At 37.2% G+C, this 19,238-nt stretch overlaps 1 protein-coding gene across 1 annotated transcript in view; it reads right to left on the bottom strand.

Annotated features, from left to right (window-relative positions):
* The window catches only part of LOC132495364 (sodium channel protein type 3 subunit alpha-like), a 114,398-nt gene extending 95,472 nt beyond the window's left edge, over window positions 1–18,926 (bottom strand). The window contains exon 1 of the mRNA XM_060107220.1: window positions 18,750–18,926. The gene's annotated coding sequence lies outside the window, so the exon portion shown is untranslated. The remainder of the gene's footprint in view (window positions 1–18,749) is intronic.
* Between the last annotated feature and the right edge of the window lie 312 nt (window positions 18,927–19,238).

Consider the following 19,238-nt stretch of genomic DNA (forward strand, 5'->3'; position numbering starts at 1 on the left):
ATACACAGTCTTTTACCATCTTTGTTTTCAGATGAGAACTCATTCTTAAGCTACCAATCTTTAATCTGTCATCAGAGTGATCTTTCTAAAACATACATTTTACCCTTATTAAAATCTGTCAGTGGTTCTCAGTGACTTATCATCACTTTAGCAAAGTGTGCTGGTGCCTTTATGATCTGGCCTCTGCCTCTCCTCTCTTACCTTTCACTTGGTAACAACACAGACCTGGCTCTACCACTTGCTAGCGGTTTGACATTGAACGTGTTACCTAACCAATCCAAGTTTTAGTTTCCCATCTGTTAATGGAGATTATAATACACAGTGAAATAGGGTTGTTGTTAGAATTAAATGATCTCACACACACACACATGTGCACACACACACATGCATGTAAAGTCGCTTGTACAATAGCTGGTATAAAGTAGGTTTTCCATAAAAGCTGGAGGTTTTAGTAGTAATAGAAGTAGCAATAATAGTAATAATAGTATTATAGCTATTATTACATTAATAATACCCATCAGACAGATCCATGCATCAGAGCTTGAACCATTAAATTGTTAAATAAATTTATAGTCCTTAAATAAATGTTAGTTCCCTCTACTTTACAGCCACAACTTAATAAATGCTACTTCTCTCCTTCACAGCACATAAATAACTGGGTTTTAAATACCTTGATCTCCAGCCTGACATATAATGAGCATGACGTTAAATAACCAAAATATCAATTTAGATATTCCAAAGTATTTGCAGTCTTTTCTCTGAGGACAAGGAGGGGGGTGAGGTAGGGAGGGCTGAATATCAAAGAGGAACTAAGAAGTTAAGGAGGAACAGAAGAGTGGAGTTTGAGAAAGCATGCCAGCTTGAGTTCTCTTTCTTTAACCTGCCCTTATGAAAATCACTGATTCACTGATCAGAGAAAATATATCTCGTGGCCTGGGCTCCAAATGCGAGAGATTTTTTCAGTCTCAAGTAACATGGGAAATAGTGATTTCTGCATATGGCCTTATGCTCCAATTTAGGCCTCATACTGTAAGTTGTATTATGTCCTAATAAGATCTCTATCTCACTCATCTTTCAAAGTAGACCATGGCTTATAGATTAATCGTAAGATAAAATTGGACTACATGAGTTAAGAGGAGAATGAGGACTCTTTAAATCAGTTCTGAACTTCAGTGAGCATAAGGATCATTTGGACTAGTTAAAGTTGCAGATTTCTGGGTTCAACCTCTGGAGATTCTGAAAAAGTTGGTCTAGGGCAAGGCCCAGGGAACTACATTTTAATCTAGCTCCTTAAATGAATTTGGTGGAGATGGCACATGGATTACAAGTTAAGAAGTTTGCCCTGAAGGAAAAGAGTAGAGATTACTATGAATATGATGAGATGGTCACTTTATACAATCAAGGCTGGCATTTAGCGCTGTTGTTCCCAGTAGGTAAGAAAAAGTGGAAACACACTGGGTCACATGTATTTGATTTTATTTTAGGAAACAAAACCAAAAACAATTCTTAAAAGCTATGTATAAAAAGACAAACTTTCTCTGAGAACTAAACTGAGGGAAGTTTTGTTATCATAAGGGACACTAGGTAACATGCTTAGCAGATGTCTTAAATTTAATTTCACAGAAGACCCATACAAGGTTTAATCAAATAAGACTTCTACTGATGGCTAAAATTAAGCTCAGTGAATTCCATTTAGATGGTGATGAGATAAGATGATTCAGAAACTATACTTTCAGGTTATTTAATACAAGTATTGGACCTGGAGATCCCCCCAAAATGGATAGCCTACCTTTGAAATTACCTTAATAGAATTTTAGCAGTTTGGAAATTAAGGGGAAGTTCTTTATACCACAAATGAGGAAGTGCTTGTTCAAAGAGTGTAATAGAAGCTTTACTCTGAAAAGGGTAGGTGTCACCAGCTGAGGAACTTTGGACAAAGTTGCTTTAATTTTATTTTTGTTAACTCATTTCTATTTTTACTATTAATAATTTTAATACTAATGCCAACAAATGTATTTTGTAGAGATAAGTTTATATTTCCTTCTGTGTTAGTTTATCCTAACAATTGATTTATCATTTAATATCTTTAAAGTCCAGTGTTTATTAAATTTTGTCTTACTCCAGCTCCATTGTTTTTAACCATTATTTTGCCTCTTTAGTTTCTCCTTTAGCTATTTTTGGCCACTTATGCCATTTTCTTTCCTTTCAATCCATTTTATCTTCCTTTATGCTGATGTGATATACCTGCTTCAGAATTTTCCAGATCAAAACCATTTCTGGCAGACATTAGGCTGTAAAATTCTGGGACTCAGCTCTTTGTGCAAGGGCTGAAGCAAATCCAAAGCCGCTCACTGAGTAGCTCACAGATTTTGCCAGCAGGTCCCTGGCAGCGTTTCCCCATGGGGAAAGGGCAGCCTTCCATCTGGAGGACAGCCTTCCATCTGGATGGGATCGCTGGTTGGCTCTTCAGTGTCTGTAATAGCCCTATCCTACCAGCTGCTCATTTGGTTTTAAGTCTTGAGACTCTTATCAAGGAAATAACTTCACATGGTCATATTACCAAGATATTGTGAAGTGAAAAACTGGAAATTTGTCTAGGAAGCAAAACCATGCATCTACTTCTCTGTGTACTCCAGAGATTCTCCTGGAGCAAATTTGACCATTAGGAGACTAAATGGGGGTCTAGGTTAGGTTAACTTAATACCTGGGATTTCTTTCTTTGAGTTGTATTAAATTCATTTCTGCCTTACTCTAAAAATGTTGAGCCCAGGAGGCTCAGAGCTAAATGTACATTCTAAAACAGTAACTTCATTAATGCACAATCTTTAACAGGTTTATCATCTACACTTTCTCCATTTTCCTTGTCTTCAACTGCCTAGTGCATGTGGATTTTGAAAAAATAATATACCACTTTACTTCACTTTTTTATAAAGAGATGGAATAAAATAAATAAAAGTTAAATTTCTCTAAATACATGATTTAAAAGATTTATTTGTTCTTAATCATGAGTCTATGCTTCTTATAAACAAATCATTTTTCTCAAGGACTATACTTAATTTTACAATGAAAATAAATGTTAAACACTGTGCTTGGAAGCTCAGTATCCCCAAATTGAAAAGGATCTTTCAGGCCATCTAGTTTTCACCATTAGAGTTTATAGCAGTGGTCCTCAAAATTTAGCATCAGAATCACCTGTAGGGCTTTTATTAAAACACAGCTTGCCAGGCCCCACCCCAGAGCTGCTGATTCTGTAGATATGGATGAAGCCCCAAATTCTGCGTTTCTAGTAAGTACACAGAGGATGCTGATGATGCTGGCCCAGGAATCACATTTTGACAATGACTGGCTTGTAGACTCCAGAAGTGCTTTTTTGTTTGTTTGTTTTGAAGTTAGAAACATATGTACCAGTCATACCGCTCTCATTTTTATGATTTCTCAACGATGGCAGTCATAGCTTCTTCAGTGTCATTTGTTCATTTGTTTAATGTCCTGTGGTGTAATTCTTCTGAACCTGGAACCTTGAAATGATTTATGGCAGTGTTTCACAGAAGACTGCAATAGTTTCCTAACCATCTCCCTGCTTCCAGCCTGATTCCTACATAGCCTATTTTCACCCAGCAGTCAGAGTGATTTGGGAAAAACAGAAAGCAAATCAAGTTATTCCTCTGTGCAGGAGCCTATAAGAGCCACCCAGAGAAAAGGCCAAACTCCTTACAATTGCCTCTCAGACCTTATGATATGGTGTTCCAGTTACCTAGCTGCACTCATCTTGTGCTCTCCTCCTTTCTCACTCCTCCCTAGCCAAATTGGCTTCTGGCTGTCCTCTGAACCTACCAAACACACATATACTGTTCCCCCTCTCATGAGTGTTCTTTCCTCTAGATGGCCTAACTTCCTCATTTCTTCAAGTCTTGGTCAAAAGTTTACCTTTTCAAAGAGACCTACTGTGCTTCCCCTCCAGCTGCTTATCCCACTTTATTATTTCCAAAGCACTTATCACTTTATTATGTACTATGTAATTTACTTACTTATAATGTTTATTGTTCATTTTCTATTTCTCCTGGGTAGAACATAAGACTTACAGGGGCTGTAATATTTGCCTTTTTTGGTCCATTTTGTTCACCAATGAATCCCAAGTGCTTAGAACAGTGCATAACACATACTGGGTGCTCAACAGACATTTTCTGAATAAATGAATTATTTAATTTTAGTTTCTCAAAAAGATTTAAACTTTTTACTTAGACTTACTATTTAGAAGTTCAGCCTACAAGTACTCTTTAGAAAGTCTTATATTCTATTTAAGGCAGCATATTTTATAACAGCAAAGTCTGGGAAAAAACTGAAATATCTACTAATAGGGGATTGGTTAGGTAAATAAAGTTAACTCAGTTTTGTATCATACAGCGATGAAGATGATAACACATAAAAGAACAACAAAAGCTAAATTCTCTATAGGCACAATATTTCTGAATTATGTTGTCCTATTTAACCTAGACCAAAATACATACATTCAGGTCCTGTTTACCTCAAAGATAACTGACTAAGTAAGCTAAGTTTACCAGACTCTCTTGAAAACAAAGCAAATTGAGGATTGAATGTTTTACTCAAAGAATTTCCCATTTCAAAATATCTCAGAGAAGTAATAGTGGTGATAATAGAGGACACTGACTAAGCACTTGCTCTGTGCCAGGCGTTGATTAGCTCAATTTATCTTCACAATAACCCTATGAGATAATGGTGATTATTGTCCTCATTTTGTAGGTAAGGAAATAATAGGGTTCAGAGAGGATAAGTAACATGTCCAAGGTCACATGGCTAGTAAATCATGCCACCAAATCCAGTGTCTTTTTTTCTTTAGAAAAAGTAATAATCAGAGACTCTCTCTAAAAAATATTTTACTAATCTGCTTCTCCAGCTTCATCTTTTTTTTTTTTTTTTTTTTTGCGGTACGCGGGCCTCTCACTGTTGTGGCCTCTCCCCGTTGCAGAGCACAGGCTCCGGACGCGCAGGCTCAACGGCCATGGCTCACGGGCCCAGCTGCTCCACGGCATGTGGGATCTTCCCAGACCGGGGAATGAACCCATATCCCCTGCCTCGGCAGGCGGACTCTCAACCACTGCGCCACCAGGGAAGCCCTCCAGCTTCATCTTACATGTATGCTCCTCCATAGTCAAACTGATCTAGTTGCCATTCCCTGAAAGCCCCCAGTCTCTGGCCTCTGGCTTCCAAAAACATTCCCTCTGCCTGAAATATCATTCACCTCCAAAGAAGACATACAGATGGCCAACAAACATATGAAAAGATGCTCAACATCACCAGTTATTAGAGAAATGCAAATCAAAACTACAATGAGGTATCACCTCACACCAGTTAGAATGGCCATCATCAAAAAAATCTACAAACAATAAATGCTGGAGAGGGTGTGGAGAAAAGGGAACCCTCTTGCACTGTTGGTGGGAATGTAAATTGGTACAGCCACTATGGAGAACAGTATGGAGGTTCCTTAAACAACTAAAAATAGAACTACCATATGACCCAGCAATCCCACTACCAGGCACATACCCTGAGAAAACCATAATTCAAAAAGACACATGCACTCCAATGTTCATTGCAGCACTGTTTATGGGTTGGCCAAAACATTCATTTGGGTTTTTAAGTAAGATGGCAAGGAAAAACCCGAACGAACTTTTTGGCCAACCCAATGCAATAGTCAGGACATGGAAGCAACCTAAATGTCCATCAACAGATGAATGGATAAAGAAGATGTGTTACATATATACAATGGAATATTACTCAGCTGTAAAAAGGAAAGAAATTGTGTTATTGGCAGAGACGTGAATGGACCTAGAGACTGTCATACAGAGTGAAATAAGTCAGAAAGAGAAAAACGAATATCATATATTAATGCATATATGTGGAATTTAGAAAAGTGGTAAAGATGATCTTATTTGCAAAACAGAAATAGAGACACAGACATAAACAACAAATGTATGGATACCAAGGGGGAAGGGGGGGTGGGATGAATTGGGAGACTGGGATTGACATATATACACTACCATGTATAAAGTAGATAGCTATTGAGAACCTACTGTATAGCACAGGGAACTCTACTCAGTGCTCTCTGGTGACTTAAACGGGAAGGAAATCCAAAACAGAGGGGATATATGTATACGTATGGCTGATTCACTTTGCTGTACAGCAGAAACTGACACAGCAGTGTAAAGCAACTATACTCCAATTAAAAAAAAATAATCCTACCTATACTCCAAGGCTCATCATACCCAAATTCTGAGTCAGAAGTGATTTTTGCCTTCCTCTGAACTCCAGCAACATGCACATATTGCTTAAAAAAATTCATATAATAATTATATTCTGGATTCTGCTTCTATTAAGGATGTGCCTTATTGCTTCTACATTTTAAATTCCTTGAGGATAAGGATTTTATTGCTTACCTACCATAGTAAGCAGGACATTATTAAATATCTGTTGAGTATAATTACCTAAAACAACTTCTGCAAATACCCTGTCGAATGTGGTAGCCCTGGTCACGTGTAAGAATTGAGCACTAAAAATGTCGCTAGTGCCAAATCAGAAATAACATTTTGGGTATATTGGCCTAAAAAAAAGCATTAGTGGGCTTCCCCAGTGGCACAATGGTTAAGAATCCGCCTGCCAATGCAGGGGTCATGGGTTCGAGCCCTGATCTGGGAAGATCCCACATGCTGTGGAGCAACTAAGCCCGTGCACCACAAGTACTGAGCCTGCGCTCTACAGTCCGCGAGCCACAACTACTGAAGCCCACTCGCCTAGAGCCCGTGCTCCGCAACAAAAGAAGCCACTGCAATGAGAAGACCATGCACTGCAATGAAAAGTAGCCCCCGCTTGCCGCAACAAAAAGAAAGCCCGCACGCAGCAACCAAGACTCAACACAGCCAAAAATAAATAAATAAATAAATTTGAAAAAATAGCATTAGGAACATTAATTTCACTTGTTTCTTTGTCTATTTTTATGTTAGCGTCTAGAAATTTTCAAAGTACATATGTGTCTCATTATATTTATATTGGCTACTGCTTGTCTTGTGTATGCCTTTCCCCTATCCCTTCACCCTCCACCAGGTGATCAAACCCATAAACAAATGCGTGAATTAAGAAAGGGGGCAGGGCTTCCCTGGTGGCGCAGTGGTTGAGAGTCCGTTTGCCAATGCAGGGGACACGGGTTCGTGCCCTGGTCCGGGAAGATCCCACGTGCCGCGGAGCGGCTGGGCCCGTGAGCCATGGCCGCTGAGCCTGCGCGTCCGGAGCCTGTGCTCCTCAGCGGGAGAGGCCACAACAGTGAGAGGCCTGTGTACCGCAAAAAAAAAAAAAAAAAAAAAAAAAAGAAAGGGGGCATTCCCTCATTGCGAGATGCTCTAAAAGGGAGGGGCAGGCTCTCTCTGGATTGATAATTTTCCTGTTTTACTTGGTCAGATTGTTGTTTTTGTTCTTTTTTTTTTTTTTTTTTTTTTTTTTTGCTGTACGCGGGCCTCTCACTGCTGTGGCCTCTCCCGTTGCGGAGCACAGGCTCCGGACACACAGGCTCCGCGGCCATGGCTCGCGGGCCCAGCCGCTCCGCGGCATGTGGGATCTTCCGGGATCGGGGCACGAACCCGTGTCCCCTGCATCGGCAGGCGGACTCTCAACCACTGCGCCACCAGGGAAGCCCTTGTTTTTGTTCTTAATTCCTAGAATTTTGGGCTGAGAAACAAAAGTGAGCGTTGTGTGTGTGTGTTTGTGTGTGTGTGTGTGTGTGTAATGCATGCACGTGTTTCTGGAGCAGAAACCACATTTAAATCAGAATATAACCAGAATTATAAGAAGCCTTCTATTTTGAAGTAAATTGGCATCATGGAAAATAGAAAGCAAAGTTCTTAGCCCAATAAACAATCTTTGATCCATATTCCTATCGTAACATCAGTTTTGCTTCAGCCTTAATAGAGAGCCCTCTGAGTTGCCCTCAGCCACGTCTCTCCTACTGCTTGCTGGTGACTTGTGCTTTAGCCAGTTTCTTTCCAAGCAACCACAGGCTGTTTATTTACTGTAATCAAAATGACAGTGCACTGTTTTCACAACAGAGTGTTAAGAGTTGATTGCCTTTTTCACTTGGCAACCTGAGGGAACTCGAGGTACAACTTACATTACTTCAAAATGGTGGTGCTTACTTCACATGTTACCTGCACTCCTTTGAGGCTTAAAATATGGAGGACTGAGCTTTATCTAGCCTGGAGCAGGGAAGCTGTAAAATCTGCTCTCAGATTAGTGCTAGTGGTAGACTCCACTGGAGCACAAGCACAGACTGATTTAGGTGGGGCTGCAGTTCGGCTGTCACGTGATTCTTCACCAGCCAGAACCCAGCCACCTGAGTGGCTTCTCTGTTAAGCATTTCCCCTAGCTAGATGGTTATAATGCTGTGGAGTATGATTACCCTGAGGTGGTGCTGCAGAAGACAGTGTAACATAATGGAAAAGCATGCCCTGCCCCATCTTTTTAGAAGCAAGGTTTAATGAAAAGATAAGGAAGAGAGGGAGGAAAACAGAAAGAGGGGAATGTACCTGCGATTCAGGTAACCTGTTTTCTAGGCTTATCTTTGACATCACTTGCTGTGACACATTGAACACTCAGTGTCTTTGGTGTTGAGTGTCCACATCTGTTATAGAGAGGGAGTGGGGGAAAGTGACTAGTTGATTTGTAGTGCCTCTTTTATCTCAGAAGCGCAGGGATTCTGCACTCGGTGTATTCCAACATTCATCCCTTCTGAGAGACAATGATCTAAGGGTATAGCAGTCTCCTTATACTCTGAACAAAAAGGGTCATTGAATAGTGGACTAGTGATGTAACTGGAGTTGGCTGTGTTATACCTATTAAAGTCTGTCTTCATAGTCAGAATACTTCAGTGAACTATGTGCTTTCTCAAATTTAAACTATGTTTTTTGACGAGTCAACACTATGAATGGCTTGAGAAGAGCATAGCCAGAGAGTTGGTTTCTGAAAAGAACTATCCCTTGAATCCTTTCTAGCTTTAGATATTCAATTCTGTATACATGATTTCTTCATGAAATTGGTAATATCAAAAATCTTCTCATCTGAGAAATTCTATAACATATAATAATTAAAAAAATAAATGACAAAACTTGAAGTCTAGTTTTCAGTGAAATATGACCAGTCACTAAAGAAACTGAAAATATCGTCCCTAGGATCTGAATTCAGGACTCAGAGAGTCTGTGTTTTTCCTTCATCCATTTAGCACATCACTGGCACCAAAATAGAGTAGGGGCCTGTGTGTACTGCCCTGATTTAGGTGTAGATGTTGCCACTTATTGCAGCGGGAACACACAGTGAAGGTCTCTGCATGGAAAGGCAGGAGGGATGCTGTTCAGTGCTCAATTCTTTTGAGGCTAAAGGAAAGCCAGAATGCCACAGGTAAGAGAAAATTACATTTGATGCAAAACTTTATTTCTGACAGATTGCAGCAACCAATATGCTTATTAGAGAAACGACAAGCATAGCCTATCTGGCCCTTCCCAGGATGGAGGGTCTAGCAATAAGACCATGGCTAGAGGGGGCAGCAATTATGAGGAGAAAAGTAAGAGCTGAATAGAGAAGATGCTAGGAAGGACAGAACTGGACTTTGTGGCATTTCTACAATGTTCCATGTGTGCAACCTGAACTAACTCCTCAAGGACATGGATAATTTAGGATTCTGATCAAATTGCCTGTGCAAAGTTGAGCACTGAATTCAGTTATTCTTCAAGTGTCTTTCCCCTTTTAAAAAAACTTAATAGACTTTATTTTTGTAGGGCATTTCTAGGTTTACCAAAAAATTGATTAGAAAGTTCACAGACATAGAAAACAAACTTATAGTTACCAAAGGGGAAAGGGGAGGGAGGGATAAATTTAGGAGTTTGCAGACACAAACTACTATATATAAAATAGATAAACTAACAAAGTCCTACTGTATAGCACAGGGAATTATATTCAATATCTTGTAATAATCTATAATGAAAAAGAATATGAAAAAATATATATGCATTCATACATATATATATAAATGAGTTACTTTGCTCTACACCAGAAACTCACACAACATTGTAAATAACTCTACTTCAATTTTAAAAAATCATAGAAAAAAATATCTATCAAATGTTGAAAAAAAATTCAAAGAGTTTCCAAATCAAGTGTGCCTTTTCATGTCTTAGATATTTAGTTTTAAAATTTTTGTTCAGGAAGAAATTAAGAGAATAAATAGAAAATATTTTGTCATGCATAAAATTCCCCAAATTTAGCTTTCCTGAGGGATATGGATTGTTGGAAAAAATGAGTATTATTTTATGGTTAAATTGGTCTCACGGAATGTTGTTTGAAACATAGCACCATTATAGTACATTTAATGGATATTTAAAAGAAATGTATCTTACAAAGACTCAGGATAATTTTGAGACAGAGTAAACAAATCTAACAAATGTATGAGAGAGCTCGCTATTGTGGTTTCCGTGGCGTATTTTAACTCTTGTGCTAATTTGCATAGAGATCTGCATCATGATTTGGATGTACTCTGCCACTTTTCATTTACGCCTAAGCATTACCTTTTCCCTTTGCAAAATATACTTAATGCTTTTGAATAACAAGTTGGAATTCTTTTCCCCAAAGAATCAAGTTAGTTCTCACAGTTGTCACTGTGTTGGTGGAGGGAATGCTTTAATCAACAGTAAATTTTTTGCTCTCTACACTGACTAATTTAAGGTGATCCTTCATCAGAAAACATTCTTTTTGGTTCAGGCTTTCATTCTTATTAGTATTTTACTGGTTTGTTACTTATAGTTTCATTGTAGACTACCAAAGTACTTTGTGTATAAAGCTAGGATGTAATTTTTTTGAAAGTCAGTGATCCAATCCCAGTTTGAGAACCCAAGCACCATTTCATAGACATCCATCATAAACTTAGCCTCAAATATAATATAGTATTCCTTCTGTTCAGTGTGCAATCACCAGCCTCCTGACTCAAAATATGTATATTCTCATCCTGAGATTTAACAGATTTTTCATACATGGTGATAATTGTGGTGACCTGGTTGACAGAATGGTAGAGGTCATGAAGAAAGCATAGTTCGGTAGTAATATTAAAGGATGTTTCTCCAGAGGAAAGACTTTAGGATATAATGTACTCTGAAGGGTGTAGAGGATTGTTTTAGTAGGGGCTACCACAGTCTCTCCCCAGTCGCGGAAAGGACTGTGGGAAATCAACATGGAAAAGCAACTGTGGTGTTAACCCAGCAAATGTCTCCTTAAAGAGTTGAAAAGGCAGACTCACCTTAGTAATGGAATTCCTTTTTGGAAACTCAATTCATTATTAATTCCACTTAGCTATTAGGTTAATTCATTTCTTCCTCAGAAATGCCACTTTCTGAAAGTACATTTTTAAGTGTACTTAAAAAATTTGTTGGTTTACATATCTGCTTTTCCTCTAACTCTGCCACAATTGAAGTTTCAGTAATTACAAATCAATGTTTTGTTTCCAGCTGAATGACCTGGACATTCAAAGAGTATCTTTCAGTGGACACTCTTATTTGATTTTAAGACAGTTTTCAAAGGAGCAATTTATAAGGCACAGAATAAAAAGAGGGCAAATCTCTGGTTGTATAAATTGAAGTTAATGGATGCTTATTTCTGAGTGTGCACAATTGTTTATATTGTTAGTTTGCAAAATATACCATAGCCAGCAGCTAGGTCAACTTTCAAGTAGAGGTAAGGGTAGGAAATTAACAATTTGAAATATAAAACTGCTTAAACATATAGAATAAATACCACCCTTTTCAACCAAGGGAGAAATGGACACAAATGTATTTTTTGCTATTTTAAGTATTTGCATAGTCTTTTTACTTAACACGCGCCCACTTGTTAGAATTTTGAAATTATTCTGAAAGTCATTTCTCAGTTGTCTTTCACTTCTCTGGCCAAGCTTTCATTAGCTTCTCTTATTTTTCTCTGTCTTCCTTTAGTCAGTTGCTTTTCAAACCTGGCTGCATATTTGAAGTATGCTTGCAGAGCTTTTAAACAAACATGGATACCCAGGCTTAGCCCTAGAGCATCTAATTGAATTGGCCTAAGGTGGAGCTAGCTTTGCTCTTTTTTTAAGCTTCCTAGTTGTTTCCAATGTGCAGCCAGAGCTGTGGGCCACTCTCTGAATAAGCTCATCAAGTTTTGCCTCTTTCCATTTTCTCTCAGATGTTTGCATATCTATTCCCCTTCAACTGATTTTCTTTTTCTCCTGTCATTTTTATTAGGAAGTTTAAAAAATCTGACTTCTTTCATGTTTCATTTTGCTTTTTCTTTCTGATTTTCCATAACGGCCGAGAAGTTCTCATTCTAGGCACATGTATTTGATTTTTATTCTTATCTAATACTACCAAGTTTCATATCAATGAAGGAGAATACAATATATTTGTGAATAATACTTTTGTCTGTTCTTCCAATACTAATATAATAATATACTTTAATTTTTGCTATAGGTATATAAAGATTGATAATAGAGCCCAATAAAATTGTTGAAAAATAATATTAAGAATGGATTTACTTGAACTGTAATCAGTATTGGCTATGATTAAAGATAGTTTAATAGGATATTTTAAAACTTTGAGACCATATGAACTCAAGGACATATATATATCCTATTAATAACATTTTTATCTTTTCACAGCTAAAGGACATGTTTGCCCTACAAATTTCAATCATTTCAGGACAGTGCAGAAATGGGAATATCACATACCTCATCAAATAGCATATCAGTAACAAGATATCCACAGCAAGGGGAGCATTAATAGCAACAAAAGAGGGGAGAAAAAAGATCTATGAAGACAATTAAAGTTCAGTGATGTAATTAGCAGCAGTATAAACAGAAATGTGGGAGGGAATATGTAGAACATTCAAGGATTTGAAATGAAAGAGATAGAAAAATGGTGGGCAGTTGGTTGAGCCTGGAGGAGCAGACAAGAAATCTGAGCTCTAGTGTTGCAGTTCCTCCAAATACAGTCAAGCCATTTCCTCTCCATGAAGTTTATTTTCCTTCATTGGTAAAACTTCTGGTTGGATTGACAAAAGGAAAAAATACCTGGCCAAAAATCGCTTGGCCATATCCTGCCTGTAGGTATGCTTTGTTGAATCTATCCAGTATTGTAAATAATTTGAAATAGATGACAACATATAAAAAGAAGGAGGTTTCTCATAAAAATCTAGATTTTAAGCTTCATTGGAAAAATCATTTGATTCAACAGTCTCCTAGCCCCTCTTTAGAAAACACATGGGCTAGGGAGTTCCTTAGTCCCAGCCTGACTAGCTTTACTCATTTTTCTTACCTGCTTTGCGCATGTAGGAATTTGGACTTATTTCTTGGAGAATTTATTCTTAAGGTTATGTCCAACCATGATATAAGTTCCATGAAAAGAAATTGCTTAGAATACTTTGTTTAGTCTACAGCCATACCACCCTGAATGCTCCTGATCTCATCAGAATACTTTGTTTGGGTACAGCAAAAGTAACCTATAAAGAGAAAAATAAATGTCACAAGCAAAAACATCAAGGACAAAGAGAAGCTAACAAACAGGTCATCAGTTCTCAAATAGAGGCTTGAGCCCATAAAACGTGTCCTATTAATAAGCTCTGTGCAAGAATATTTGGGGTTCTGGTTCAGAAGCACAGTGTCACTTAACAACAAGAACTGGGATTTAATGAATTATTCCAGTTCAAGCTCTTGGAAAAAGAAAAGGACAAAATGTTCTGTACAACCCAAGTAAGAATAAAGTATCTTCTGAATATTAGGAGATTAAAATTCCCAAAAGTTAGCTTCTTGGCAGAAAATGGCCAAAGTTATTTAAAGAGTGACTTCCCATCTTTGAAATCACCCATTGAATAAAACAATATTAAACCACTGTTTAAAAATTTAAGGACCATCATTTCTTTCACTTTCCTCCAGCTCAGAGCTTAATCACATGCAGGGCTCCCTATATGCAGTCTCCAAAAGGATGAAAACCTAATTCAGTTACTACAGAAATAACTCCAGACTTTTAAAAGGTTTCTCTGAACTAAAACAACCCCTGAGAATTCCCTAATACAACCACCTAGCATATGTTATATGCCCTGTATTTGTGTTTATTATGTATATTTAATTTGTAAGCATGCTTATAAGTTACTTTGCCACTGTTCTCTATTCATATATCTTGGGCAGAAATTTCTTTCGTATTCTCTCTATAAGGTCCTTTATCATTTCAAACCCTGGAAAAAAGAGATGTAGTATTATAAGAATCACTCAGTAAATACGTATTAAAACTTCTGTTATCCAGTTGAGTAGGTATGCATATAAATTTTATTTGTTTTTTTTTTTTTTTTTTTTTTTTTTTTGCGGTACGCGGGCCTCTCACTGTTGTGGCCTCTCCCGTTGCGGAGCACAGGCTCCGGACGCGCAGGCTCAGCGGCCATGGCTCACGGGCCTAGCCGCTCCACGGCATATGGGATCTTCCCAGACCAGGGCAAGAACCCGTGTCCCCTGCATCGGCAGGCGGACTCTCAACCACTGCACCACCAGGGAAGCCCTATAAATTTTAAAGAACTCTTCTGTTGTGGCTAATTATATGTCAGAATGTAGATTCAAATTTCAGATATCCAAAGAGCTGATGTGCATCAGGCAGTTCGCAGAGCAAAGCACATCTTTGCTTAGCAAGAGAGCAAGATTCTCTTCATTAACTTATTTTCAAGTAAAATCAACAGAAAACTAACATTATTCTGCTCTTAAATCTACCCTTTTTATATCCCATTAAAATGCATCCAAAGAATGTGTTAACTTCACCCCAGTGTGAAAAATATTATCAGGTAAAGCTGAACTGAAAAGGCAGCTTCCTAATCAAAGATAAATATGTGAGCTTGCAACCCAAGGGACAATAAAATTGGCTTTTATTCTTCCCAAATTTTATAACTACCTCAAAGAACAATGTACCTCAAGAACTAGTAGTTTGGATACCAGGTTCTACACTGAATTGCCGTTAAAGGTGTTTATGCGTAAAATTTAAGTGGAAGTAAAGATAATTTAGGATTGAAGTTAATAAAAATTTAAAAACAGATCCCCAGTACAGAAGTGTACTGTTAATATCTTAAATTATATTTCAGGGGTAGGTAGGTAAATTAATCCTCATAGTTTTGGAAAACTGGTAAAATAACCATTAATATTAAGGTGGAATGAATATTTTTAGATGACAAATTAAACATTAATTCCCAGCCTTCAGTGAGTTCACAGTGTTCCTATACATGAGTGATGATGAGAACAAAGTAATCTGCACAGCCACCCATGCAAAGAAATTTCACTGTCTAGTCACATGTTCATTCCTTGGTGAAAAAAAGTATTTGTTTTTATATGCTTACACTCATGGGTGCTTTCATTTAATCCCTAAAAATAAGGAATCAGAAGAGCTGGGAGTGAGCCAGAGTCAGGGAGATGGACTAGTTACAAATTCCAAGCAGAGCATTGTCTAATTGAGAAAACTTCCACTCATGTCTTTAAGACTCTCAAACTCAAGGCCATCTCAGATCTGTCTAATCATGAGCCCATTAAGTCATCTTGGCTGCCATGAAGATGAAACTGACAGCACAGTTATTTGAGTCAGTTTAAAGAGGCCCAGGGTGGTTGAAGGGAAGGCTTAGGAGGCCTGGGGTGCTGAAAGGACATCCCAGCTCTAGCTCCCCAAGATCCCAGTAGCACACAGCTGTCAAGAGCACGAAGCTGTATGTAGAGAAACCCTTTGGAGGGAAGCAGGGATTTTGCCCTATGTCAACAATTTCATCAGGCACAATTTGACTTTCCACCTTTCATTGGACCATCAATATGATTTAAACAGTAGATAGTTTGTGAGTTGATCGCATAGCCAACACATGCAATCATTTCTGGTATTCAGGTTCTGTAATTTGATGGTCATAGTAGAAATTATTTGGCATATAAATGTGGTTCTTGGTGAAATCTAGATTTTCTCTGTGAATCTTCACAAAGCCTTTTGTCTAATAGGTGTATCTATTAAGGTACAAGTGAAATAATGTCTTTTGCCCCTATTTTTGTTAAAAAGAAGCAAGCCTTTGAAGTGGGGTCCATGATAATATATCATTGGGCAAAAGAGTAGTCTTCTAAAAGGTATTATGAGAGTTCTATAAACAATCCAGGAAATGGCCAGATGTTAACACTAGTTGATATTATTATAGGGAACACATTTTTTGTTGTTGTTGTTTCAGCAAGGGCATGCTTCCAGGATGAGAATTACTCCCTCTTCAACTACAGAATTTCTTGGCAGTTTCACTCTATTCTTCCTGTTGTGGTGGAAGATATATTACCATCACCAGTATTAAAATGATATCTGTTCCTTTTGTCAGGGGTTGGGGAACAGGGGAGGAGGGGAGGGTGGGCATTTAATCATGTCCCAGGATATATAATAAACACTGGACAGACAATATTTATTTACACAGTCCTGCAACATAGGCATCATCATTCCTATTTTATAGGTGACATAATAGAGGCTCAGAAAGTTTCAATCTTTGTCAGTTAATAGTGGAGCTAGGATTTATTCTGCCAGCCCTTTCTCTTAACCACTTCTCCATGTTGCTTTCTGGTTGTTTCCACCACAGAGAAGCTGGCCAAGGACCTTTAAAACCTCTCTATTTCTCTATCCTCATGTTTAGCACACCATTAATGGTAACAAAACAACTCAGTAAAAGTCAAAGATGCATCAGATTACAATTAAGCGGATAAATAAATTGGTGAAAATCCAGATAAGTTAGAATCATAGAATTTTAAAATGAAAAGTGTCCTTATATATCCTTGATTCCAATTCCCATCTTTTACAGGTGTCTCTTCTGAGGTGACAAAGCTTATTAGTAACAGAACTTGCATCAGAAATCAAGACTTCCAGCTCAGTGTCCAACCTATTTTTCTCTGTCACACCAATAAACTATAGTCATTATTCTTGACCTTACAAATGAAGTCACTATTAGTTCTTTAAAAGAATAAGATACCAAACTTATTTGATATATCATTTAATCAAAACAGGTTTGATTTCTAAAAATTTTCAAAGAGCACATTTAGTGAAGAACTCTGTATACATTTGTTCTTCACATTGTGACTACATATACAGACAAAAATTAAGAGATTCTTGCAACTATACCAATAAAAATATTGCTGATAATCAGGGCCAAAATATAAGCATCCACTCATAAATGTAAAACAGTTCTGAAAGACCAGCTCTAGTGTTTACACAGAACAAAGTTATATTCAGTCACCTGTAAAGAAACATGGAGTGTACAATATGCTCAAGCCAATTAGCATCCATTTCTGGGAACCCTTTTCAAAGAAACAGTTTTCTCTATATCCTATGGTAGGAGATCTCCTGAAATACATAAAACCTAGGGCTTTTCTCTGAGGCAACTGCTATTTTGTAACATTTTTAGGGGGAGTATTATTGCTACCCATGGTAAAATCTTAGATGAGAAATCAATATTTTTCCATATCATTAGAGATTACAGTTGCTTTTGAAGGTGAGGCCTCAAGTTCTGTTTTTAGGCTGATTTGACCAGTGCTGACTAGAAACCCAGGCTGAAATCAGAGGTCTTTATTCCACACAGGGCACTCACTACTTGGACTGATTGTGATGAAATGTTTTCATGCAAATTCCTATAAGCACGTATGCCTTTATCTTTGTCCCCATATGCTACATTACACCACCTGTTGTATTTTTTAAAAAGCTTTATGATTTTTAAAACTCTTCTTTAAATTAATACCTATAGATTTTCTGCCAATAATTTCCTGTTCTAACTATGTGATTGTTAATTGAATAAAACATTTATGATTATTCTATAAAATATTTTAAAGAAAACTACAGAAAATACAGATTATAGATAAAGTAAATAATTGTTTTTTGTCCAAGTGGCTCTCCATGATAATTAGTAATAATAATAATAACCAGGTAGTAAATACACACAGAAAAAATACAGAAATATATGAAGCTTATGAGACAACTCATAGAAGGTACAATACCCTTTACATCAATAAATAGAATGGTAAATATTTAATATAAAATGTATATATTAAAATAAAGAAACAACACATACTGGAGTATATAGGGATCATTTTATTACTAGACGGTTAAATCTCATTTTAATGATTGGTATTGGTGAGAATAGATTATTTTAGAGACAAATGATAATGTTTTTCAAACAGCTATATACCTCTATATTGTTATCACTCCCTGTACGCATGGCCTCTCTAAAGCTGTTAAAAAAAAAGACCAAAGCACGAGATTGACAGTTCCAATTTCACTATACATTTATGTTTAAAAAATACTTGGCACACAGGACATTTAAATAGATAAGGTACAGCCACAAAATCAATTAGGCTAGCTCTGTGTAATAAAAAAATATTTTCTCTGACTACAATGAATCATAAGCATCTACATGTTTCAAAAATACAAGCTCAGTAGTGCCTAGTTTGTACCATAAGTCACCATTTCTATTTCCTTTGAGATAAAGGAATAGTAAGCAGTTTACACATCAGATGATGCCTTTGGTTCCTGTAATTTACATTAAAACAACATTAGGTTTAAAATACAAGCATGAAGATGATTTTAAAATAAGAAAAATGATCTGGTGGCTGGATTCTATGGTTCAGATAATTAAATGTTTTGCCAGCTTACCTGATAAACCAGAGCCTTATGGATCACAGCATAACAAAGCCCGCATCCAAGATGGTTAGAGTATAATGAGCCTCCTGCAGTTGTTCAGATTTTTGGCCACAGAGGTTTACATATTAACTACAATTTTTTTTTCTTTGCTTTCTCTGGGGACAAGAAAACAAAGAGACCTTTCCAGAATCCTCCCTGCTTATGCCTCCGCTTTCTGTTCTGAGATTCACTCTGTGGTACCCAACATATATCAGAAAACAGCTTTGAGGAGAAAAAAAAAAGCTGACAGCACTCAACATGGTACCGCCATCTACTGGCAGACACATAAAATTGAATGAAAGGAAAAACATCCCCATTATTCTTTATCATAAGGTAAAATGTAACCTATCCCCTGCATATGAGTATGTACCAAAATATTCTTTTGCATACTAAATTACTTGAGTATGCACATTTTCTAATATTGTATATTTTTCTAAATTTTATAAGTTTACAAAGTTGATT

Source organism: Mesoplodon densirostris, chromosome 8 (assembly GCF_025265405.1).
Source record: "Mesoplodon densirostris isolate mMesDen1 chromosome 8, mMesDen1 primary haplotype, whole genome shotgun sequence".
Taxonomy (NCBI): Eukaryota; Metazoa; Chordata; class Mammalia; order Artiodactyla; family Ziphiidae; genus Mesoplodon; species Mesoplodon densirostris.